Source organism: Anolis sagrei, chromosome 2 (genome assembly GCF_037176765.1).
Source record: "Anolis sagrei isolate rAnoSag1 chromosome 2, rAnoSag1.mat, whole genome shotgun sequence".
In the NCBI taxonomy this organism is placed as follows: domain Eukaryota; kingdom Metazoa; phylum Chordata; class Lepidosauria; order Squamata; family Dactyloidae; genus Anolis; species Anolis sagrei.
Genome location: NC_090022.1, coordinates 10,175,566 through 10,185,580, shown reverse-complemented (window position 1 = coordinate 10,185,580; position 10,015 = coordinate 10,175,566). Strand labels below are relative to the sequence as shown.

General features: G+C 46.0%; 2 protein-coding genes and 1 pseudogene across 2 annotated transcripts in view; 1 reads left to right on the top strand and 2 right to left on the bottom strand.

The window, feature by feature from the left end:
* LOC132765774 (zinc finger protein 850-like) overlaps positions 1 to 10,015 on the top strand; it is a 1,095,673-nt gene that overhangs the window by 489,412 nt on the left and 596,246 nt on the right. The gene's annotated exons all lie outside the window — the stretch shown is intronic.
* LOC137094779 (zinc finger protein 208-like) overlaps positions 1 to 10,015 on the bottom strand; it is a 208,478-nt gene that overhangs the window by 142,028 nt on the left and 56,435 nt on the right. The window lies entirely within an intron of this gene.
* On the bottom strand, positions 1,153 to 7,116 carry LOC132765773 (zinc finger protein 678-like; annotated as a pseudogene).

The window sequence follows — 10,015 nt, the reverse complement described above, 5'->3', positions numbered from 1 at the left end:
GGTAGTGAGATCTGTTGGAAGTAGGAAAATGGGTTTATTTATCTGTGGAATGACCAGGGTGGGACAAAGGACTCTTGTCTGTTGGAGCTAGGTGTGAATGTTTCAACTGACCCCCTTCAAAAAGTGTTCTTGCCATACATCAAGAGGACCACTGACTGCATGAGGAAGCTGATAAGGAAACACAATATACAACCATCTACAGACTCACCAAGAAAATCCAACAAATGCTACGTTCAGCAAAGGACAAGAGGGATCCTCTCACCTCTGCAGGAGTCTACCGCGTACCATGCAGCTGTGGACAAGTCTACATAGGGACCACCAAACGCAGTAGCATTGCCCAGACACAAATCAAGGAACATGAAAGGCACTGCAGACTACTTCAACCAGAGAAGTCAGCCATAGCAGAGCACCTGATGAACCAGCCTGGACACAGCATATTATTTGGGAACACAGAAATACTGTACCACTCTCACAACCACCATGTCAGACTACACAGAGAAGCCATTGAAATCCACAAGCATGTGGATAATTTCAACAGAAAGGAAGAAGCCATGAAAATGAACAAAATCTGGCTACCAGTATTAAAAAAACTCTAAAATTACAACCGCACAACAGAGAGTAAAAAATCAGGCACATCTAATCACCTCTCAACAAAAGATTCCCCCAGGCACTGCCAGGCCATCAAATGCTAATCAAGGTGGTCAGTTGAAACATTCACACCTAACTCCAACATACAAGAGTCCTTTGTCCCACCCTGGTCCTTCTACAGATATATAAACCAATTTTCCTAACTCCAACAGACCTCCCTACCTCTGAGGATGCTTGCCGTAGATGCAGCCGAAACGTCAGGAGAAAATTCCTCTAGAACATGGCCATATAGCCCAAAAAAACCTACAACAACCCAGCTGGCTTTCTGCTGCTCCAAGAACAGGACCCCAATTTAGGGATTTAAATGACAAGAAAGGGGACTCTGCCAAATCTTAGGCAGAACTTCTCAAAGGGTTGTGTTTGAAATCAGATGTTTGCCCACAAAGGCTGACCAGGGGAAAGACAGTCCAGTCCCACAGTGATGCCAGTGTCCAGAGAAGCAAAAGCATTCTCCGAAACAGTCCCAAGTCAAATAAAGATAAATAAGTCAAGCCAAACCCTACATGAAGCCAAAGGAATCACACGTCTTTATTGGGAAATGTTGAATGTATAGCGGACAGCACCAGAATGTCCAGATCCCACCATTTCCCTGTTGCAACACATTTTATTCGTTTTGTCCCAGCAATTTGGATGGTTTCTCTCCTGCATGTAGTCTCTGATAATTCAAAATATATGAACCCCAATAAAAACATTTCCCACATGCCTGGCATTTGTTTGTTTTTTAACCTGTGTGCATTCTGTGGTACTTCCTAAAGGATGAAGTGTGAGTAAAACATTTTTGACAATCTGGTCATCTGTATGGTTTTCCTCCTGTGTGAATTCTCTGGTGGCTTACAAGGGATGAATTCCGAGTAAAACATTGTCCACAATCCTGGCATTTGTACGGTTTCTTTCATGTAAGGATGCTCTGGTGTTTCACATAACTTCCAAGGAAAACACTTCCCACACTCCTGGCATTGGTATGGCTTCTCTTCTGTGTGGACTCTTTTGTGGCTCACCAAGGCTGAATTGTCAGCAAAACATTTCCCACACACCTGGCACTGGTATGGCTTTTTCTGTGTGTAGAGTTTTTTGTGCCTTGCTAATTGTGAACTGTCAGCAAAACATTTTCCACACTTCTGGCATTAGTATGGCTTCTCTCCTGCATGCAGTTTTTTGTGTCTCACCAAGGCTGAACTGTAAGCAAAACATTTCCCACACTCCTGGCATTGGTATGGCTTCTCTCCTGTGTGGAGTCTTTTGTGGCTCAACAAATTGGAACTGCGGTCAAAACATTTCCCACACTCTAGGCACTGGTATGGCTTCTCTCCTGTGTGAAGCCTTTTGTGCTTCATCAAGTCTGAACTGCGAGCAAAGTATTTCCCACACTCCTGGCATTTGTATGGCTTCTCTCCTGTGTGGACTTTTTTGTGGCTCACCAAGTTTGCACTGTCAGCAAAACATTTCCCACACTCCTGGCATTGGTATGGCTTCTCTCCTGTGTGGAGTCTTTTGTGGTTCACCAAGTGCGAACTGCAACTAAAACATTTCCCACACTCCTGGCATTGGTATGGCTTCTCTCCTGTGTGGACTCTTTTGTGGCTCACCAAGGCTGAATTGTCAGCACAACATTTCCCACACTCCTGGCATTGGTATTCCTTTTTTTGTGTGTAGAGTTTTTTGTGCTTCTGCAAGTGTGAATTCTGAGTAAAACATTTCCCACACTCCTGGCATTGGTATGGCTTCTCTCCTGTGTGGAGTCTTTTGTGCCTCACCAAGTCTGAACTGTAAGCAAAACATTTCCCACACTCCTGGCATTGATATGGCTTCTCTCCTGTGTGAAGTCTTTTGTGGCTCAACAAATTGGAACTGCGAGCAAAACATTTCCCACACTCGTCACATTGGTACGGCTTCTCTTCTTTGTGGAGTCTTTTGTGGCTCACCAAGGCTGAACTCTGGATAAAAGATTTCCTGCAGTCATGGATTACGAAATCCTCTGTTCCATCAAAGATTTCATCTTGGCTCAGATCTGGCAATTTGTAATCAGCAATACATTTTGCTGATACTTTCCATTTACAATGGCTTTTCCCAGCACTGAGTGTCTTGTGAAGTATAAGTCCTGTATTTTGCGTAAAACACCAACCACATACATTGCATTTGTAGGGACTTTCTCTGGCAGAACCTCCATCTTCTCTGTGGTTTTGCTGGTGTCTAGGAAGGCCTCCATTCTGTCCCAAATGCTTCCTGTGTTTGTTGTTCCAGTTATCTGCTGTGAAGAAGGAGGACAGAAACAATCGTTCTTTAATGTGAGCGATAAGGACTCTAGGAAAATGGTATAAGAAAGAAATTGAAATGATCCTTTATACAACATAGATGTGGAAGAGAAGAAGATACAACTGCTGTCCTCTCCCCATCCATTATTCAGTAAAGATGGACACTGTTTAACTGCCTGGAGCCTCTAAGGGAGAGGTGAGTAACATCTGCTCCAGAGGCTAACTGTTCCTCAGCCCAGCCTGGCTTTTTATTATCTCCTTCTTTCTGGGGGAATGGATGACTTTTCCCTTCACATTGAAATGTTTGGAAACACCATTCTGCGGACTGTCCCTGTGTTGAGTCAATTGCTCTGGTTACAATACCTGTATAATTCTGCCCGGCTCTTACAGGGGAGCTGCAACTTCTTCACATATGAGGGCCATAGAGTTTGATGGCTGCAATATGCCTCTCCCAGTGAACAAAAAATCCCGAGCCCCAAACATTCACAAGCACAGAACATAAAATGCAATATATTGCAGGTCACCATCTTGTGAATGACTGAGACTAGGGGATGTTCGTGTGCTGGGAGAGGCAGCGTTGGATTTTTCTGCTCCATTGTATAAGGTCCTATAACTAATTTCCTAGCGCTGCAGAGATTGTTACGGTTTTGTATTACTGAAAAGATACAAGATAGTGACTGTAAAGAAAAAGGGGAGAACAATAATGAAGGCAGAGAAGGGAACAAAAAAAGAACGTCTGCAGAACTCGGCCAGATATAGTGACATCCACGTAACACCACCCTGGAGAGAGTGGATATTGCCTCCTAACCATCTCGTTTTGTGAGGAGTGACAAGACTGTGCACCAGAAGAAAGAGCTGGTGGTAATCCAAATGCCGCAATTACAGAGACTTCTTGGAAATGCCATTCTATGGACTCTCCCTTTGTTCAGGCAACTGCTCTGGTTCCAATACCTGTCTAATTCCCCGGCTTTTACAGGGGAGCTGCAGCTTCTTCACATATGAGAATTTAGGGAAGTGGCAGGGGATATATTTCCTAATTTTTAGGGTGGAATAAATATGCAAAAAAATGGACTCAGTTTGATTTCTGCAATTGTGAGTCTACCATAAATGACACTCTCGCCACTTGAAAGAGAGGGGCATAGAGTTGGATTACTGCTGTATGTCTCACCCAGTGCACAATAAAATCCCCATCCTCAATTATTTACAAGAACAGTGATTGAGATGATTTCAGAAATTATTTCCACCAGAGAGCTGCTGATTGGAATCCTGCATTTTGAAATAGAAATCCCCATCCGTGAGGGAGCCTTACCAAGAAAGTCCACCATCCCATGAATCTCCTCCATGATCTGCACGTGCAAGACTTTCTGACCAGGATTCAGGAGAGCCCACTCCTCCAGGGAGAAATGAACAGCCACGTCCTCAAAGGCAATTGGGCACTGGTGGGAAAAGAACACATTTCTTTCTCACATCAGGGAAATCAAGAAAAATACAAGAATCTCTTTGACATGATTTAGATTTCTGTTTCAATCTTTTCTGTTAAATAATGGCTTCAAAGTTCAGGAGAGGAGATGCCACCTGAACGTGAGGAAGAACTTCTTAACTGTGAGAGCTGTTCAGCAGTGGAACTCTCTGCCTCAGAGTGTGGTAGAAGCTCCTTCTTTGGAGGCTTCTTCATTGGAGTCTTTTAAGCAGAGCCTGCATTGCCATCTGTCAGGGGTGACTTGATTGCAATTCTCCTGTTTCTTGGCAGGGGGTTGGACTGGATGACCCATGAGGTCTCTTCCAACTAGGATTCTGTTTAAGCCTGGAAGAAATGACCCCCAGGCATCTCCATTCCTCCTCACCCAGGAATCCTTACAGGGAGCGGTCAACCCTCCTGTTTAAGGAGCTCCACTGGCTGCCATTCATTTTCCGGTCCCAATCAAGGTGCAGGTTCTTACCTACAAAGCCCTGAACTACCTGAACTGCCTACCTGCGTGACCGTATTTCTGTGTACGAACCCACACGACCCATTCGATCATCGAAGAGGCCCTGCTCATGCTCCCTCCTCCATCACAGGCGCAATTGGTGGGGACGAGGGAGAGGGCTTTCTCAGTGGTGGCCCCTTGATTTTGGAACTCGCTCCCCAAGGACGTCAGGCATGCCCCAACTCTGGCAGTCTTTAGGAGGAGCCTGAAAACGTGGTTGTTCCAGTGTGCCTTCCCAGAATAAGGAAACTCCCAGCAATCTGTCTTCTAAATGCACTTTACTATGGATCTAGGAGTGTCTGCATGCCACATCCCTCTCTGAAAACTCTATCCTAGTTCATATTTCATCTGTTCATGCTCAGCATTATTTTTAAATTTTAATTATTACATTTGGTCCAGCCATAGGTTTTTAAACATCACTGTGTTACTGTTAATGTTGTTGCTTATTTTTTGTTATGAGTTTTATTTTATTGTACTGTATTATTTGTTTTTATTGCTTTTATTATTGATGTATTGTGGGCTCAGCCTCATGTAAGCTGCACTGAGTCCCTTGGGAGATGGTAGCAGAGTATAAATAAAGATTATTATTATTATTATTATTATTATTATTATTCCTTCTGCTTACCTGATTCAGTTCCACTCCATCACAAAGTGGAAGATGCAACTGTGGATTCGGCAACAACATCATTCCAGCCCCTGGGAGAGAGAGAGAGAGCAAGGTGTGGGAAGCTGAACACATAAACATGTCTCAGAGGTGACAATTACAGTCCTGAAAAGAAACCTATGAAGAACTGACCCTATGGACACAGGAGCATTCTCCAGCCCAGGAATATGTAACATTTTGGAGTTTAGGACATTTTCTCTCAACCAGTGCTGTGAATAGGTTGGACTGAAACTAGTACTGGGCTTGGTATTTCAATTGACTAAAGTTACTGTTTGTTGTCTGTTTGTCTTCCAGCTCAGTTTCAGGGCTCATCTTATCTTTGGATCCCACCTGGGAAGATACTGAAGGGCTGATTTTTCAGTCCCACCCAACAGTATGCAAATGTAGAAGTAGAATAATAAAGAAAACTCCAAATCACACTGAAATTACACCTTTTGCAACCAAATGCTTCCCTATATACTCATCTCAAGGCCAAATGACCCTACATGTATGCCTTCTCTAGGTCAAACAGGTTGTGCATTTGTTACAATCCCCTGAAGGGGAAGTTACACTGGCATAAAACAGCAAAATACCCCAAAGGGTTCCTTCTTACCCTCCAAGGCTGCAGCCCCATCTCCTTCCTGCTTGAGATCCTTCCGCTGGAGGCTCTGGGTGGTGTCTGGTGGAGATTTCTCTGATTCTGGGACATCAGGCTGGATTTCAACACAGTTATTTTGGGCCTGGAAGAACAAAGAGAATTTTAGAAGTAGTATGGAGAAAGAAATGCAGTATGGCGAAATGTGCAAGAACTGCATTCTAAGATTGCCCACAGAGGCCGAGGGAGCAGAGTCCAGCTTCTCCCTTACATCGGTCCCATCTTGGAAGGAAGGCAGGATGTACGTTTAATGTATCCATCAGTCCCAAGGTGAGTGAAGCCAAGAGGCAATGCTCTCACCTGTCCTTCCTGCTTCTCGTCCTCTGCCCGACTCAGGAGGAAGCCTTCCGCCAGGGCCACCGCCTGGGAAGAGGTCTCTGCCCCACACTCTCGGACCCAGCTCCCCATCTCTGGGGGCAGGATGCTCAGGAACTGCTCCAGGATCACCAGGTCCAGCATCTCCGCCTTGGTGTGTTGCTCTGGTTTCAGCCACTGGCGGCAGAGAGAGTGGAGGCGGCTGCAAACCTCTCTGGGTCCCTCGCCCGCTCGGAAGAAGGAATGCCTGAAGTGCTGGCGCTGTGTGTGCGCATTCAGGAACGTCTGTGTAGTTCTCTCCCAGAATTCCCCACTGCTCCTGGAGGCCACGTCTGCTTCAGGTCTGGGTGAGTTGGGTCTCTCCATGTTGGAACCACTCTGATGAAGAACCAAACAGTATCCAAGATGCACTTCCTCTCTCTTCTCAAAAGGGAAATAAATCCCTCAACAGGCTCTACTCCAAAATGCTAAGCCAAAAATCACATTTCCTCTGCGAAAGAAAGTCAGAATTAGACAACAGGTTTCAGGAGGCTTTTTCTGAGAGATGAAAACAAAACAAAACCCCAAAACATTCCTGCTTCTTGGCAGGGGGTTGGACTGGATGGCCCATGAGGTCTCTTCCAACTCTTTGATTCTATGATTCTACTATGACGACGAGATTGACTATGATTCCATAAATATGACGGAGCGGATTTTTAGTATAAGCTAGATGTATGTATTAGTGATGTTAATTGTTGTTTGATTCTTTTGTAAAGTGTCTTTTTTGTACTGTACACCGCCGCGAGTCGCCCTAGGGCTGAGAGCGGCGGTTAACAAATGCAAGAAATAAATAAATAATAAATACTCATTATGCACAGGGCATTTTTATATATATTTGGAAATTGGAAATCCAGATGACAAACAGAAACTCTGAATTATGAAAAAACTTAAGGGAGGGGAAAGAGGACTCAGATAGGCAGGTGAGTGGGTGGACAGGGGAAACCCATGGGTGATAGTATGATAGCTGGGTCCGAGCGTTATGGAGATGCCACAAAAGCGGCTGAGTATAAGGGAAGAGAGGGAGTGGAGTGAGAGCAGGGAGAGTGAAGGAAGGATAGAAAGGAGAAGACGCTTAAGGTAAGAGTTAGGGCAGTGGTTCTCAACCTGGGGTCCCCAGATGTTTTTGGCCTACAACTCCCAGAAATCCTTGACAGTTTACCAGCTGTTAGGATTTCTGGGAGTTGAAGGCCAAAACATCTGGGGACCCCAGGTTGAGAACCACTGGTCTAGGGTTTGGGTCAAGGTAATGGTTAGGGTAAGGGTTAAGGGTTAAGGGTTTAGGGTTAAGGGTTTAGGGCAGGGGTCCACAAACTTTGTAAACAGAAGGCCAGGTCATAGTCCCTCTAATTGTTGGAGGGCCAGACTATAATTTGAAAAACACATGAATGAATTCCTATGCACACTGCACATGTCTTATTTGTAGTGCAAAAAACACTTTAAACAATACAATAATTAAAATGAAGAACAATTTTAACAAATATAAACTTATTCGTATTTCAGTGGGAAGTGTGGGCCTACTTTTGGCTGATGAGATAGGATTGCTGTTGTTGTTGTGTGCTTTCAGACTTAGGTTGACTCTGAGCGAGGGCCGGGTAAATGACCTTGGAGGGCCAAATCTGGCCCCCGGGCCTTAGTTTGAGGACCCCTGGTTTAGGGTTAAGGGTTTAGGGTTAGGGTTAGGATTTAGGTTTAGGTTTATGGTACAGTTCAGGGTTAGGGTTTCACCATTAAACAACTCTTTCATTTCTTCTATATTATCTGTCTCCAGCCTGGCTTACATTAGCTAAGTCTCTCTTGCGCAGACAAAAAAGCAATGCGGCATCTCCTTAATGCTCAGAGCTTCAGCACCCAGCTATCATACTAAGCCCTGGGTCCCTCTCTGCCTGCCTTTCCCTCCTCTGGAGGATCCCCAGTTGCTCCCTTGTGCTGACCCCCATCCCCTTTGCATCAGTCCCCCTTCTCTCCATGGCACCCCTGGCTCAAGGCCAGGCTCCATCTCCTTCCAAGGAGGAGAGCTGAGGAAGGGGTGGTTTCCCTTCTTCTTCTTCTTGGCCAGGGTGTGTGTTAGGAGGCCAGCCTGGGAGGGAGGGAAGGAGGCCTGGGCCCACTTTGGCCCTCCCTCCAGGGGTGTTGGGCCCCTCTTTGGCCCTTTGGAGAAGGAATGGGAAGAAGACTCACCAGAAAGAGGAAGGAGAAGGAGGAAGAGGCCAAAGGGGGAAATTCTCCTCTCCCAGCCAGGCAAGGAAGGGTTAAGAGAAGGGAGTTTGGTTCCTAGAGGGACAGGAGAGGCCCACTTCCTTCCTGCCTCTCTGGGAACCACACTCCCTCCCCTTAACCCTTCCTTGCCCAGGTTACACTGGAAGGAGGGGGAAAGAGCCTCTCTCCAAAGCCCTGGAACCAAAGGACTGAAGATGAAGGCAGAGATACAGTCATGGAAGAAACATTCCATATTCATAGGATAGATATCTTCTCTCCCTGCCAAACCCTTGCTGCCCAACCTCATTGAACATTAAGGGGAATCCATCCATCCAGGGAGCAGAGCAGAGCCTCCACCCACAACAGAGAAAGGAGGTCTCAGCTTGGGGTCAAGTCCAGCTGCTCCCTTTTCCCAAGGAGGAGGAACACAGGCTTGGGTGGGAGACACAACCAAAGCACCCAACACAAACAGGGCCTTCTTTGCCCACGGCCTTTGAGGAACCCTCATGGAAAACAAGTTAAACATGAGCCAACAATGTGATGTGGCGGCAAAAAAAGCCAATGGGATTTTGGCCTGCATCAATAGGAGCCTAGTGTCTAGATCTAGGGAAGTCATGCTACCCCTCTATTCTGCTTTGGTTAGACCACACCTGGAATATTGTGTCCAATTCTGGGCCCCACAATTCAAGAGAGATATTGACAAGCTGGAATGTGTCTAGAGGACGGCGACTAAAATGAAGGCCCAGGGCTCCCTTTTCCCAAGGAGGAGGAACACAGGCTTGGGTGGGAGAATCATAGAATCAAAGAGTTGGAAGAGACCTCCTGGGCCACCCAGTCCAACCCCATTCTGCCAAGAAGCAGGAATATTGCATTCAAATCACCCCCGACAGATGGCCATCCAGCCTCTGTTTAAAAGCTTCCAAAGAAGGAGCCTCCACCACACTCGGGGGCAGAGAGTTCCACGGCTGAACGGCTCTCACAGTCAGGAAGTTCTTCCTCATGTTCAGATGGAATCTCCTCTCTTGTAGTTTGAAGCCATTGTTCCTTGCCCTAGTCTCCAAGGAAGCAGAAAACAGGCTTGCTCCCTCTTCCCTGTGACTTCCTCTCACATATTTATACATGGCTATCATATCTTCTCTCAGCCTTCTCTTCTTCAGGCTAAACATGCCCAGTTCCCTAAGCCGCTCCTCGTAGAGCTTGTTCTCCAGACCCTTTATCATTTTAGTCGCCCTCCTCTGGACACATTCCAGCTTGTCAACATCTCTCTTGAATTGTGGTGCCCAGAATTGGACACAATATT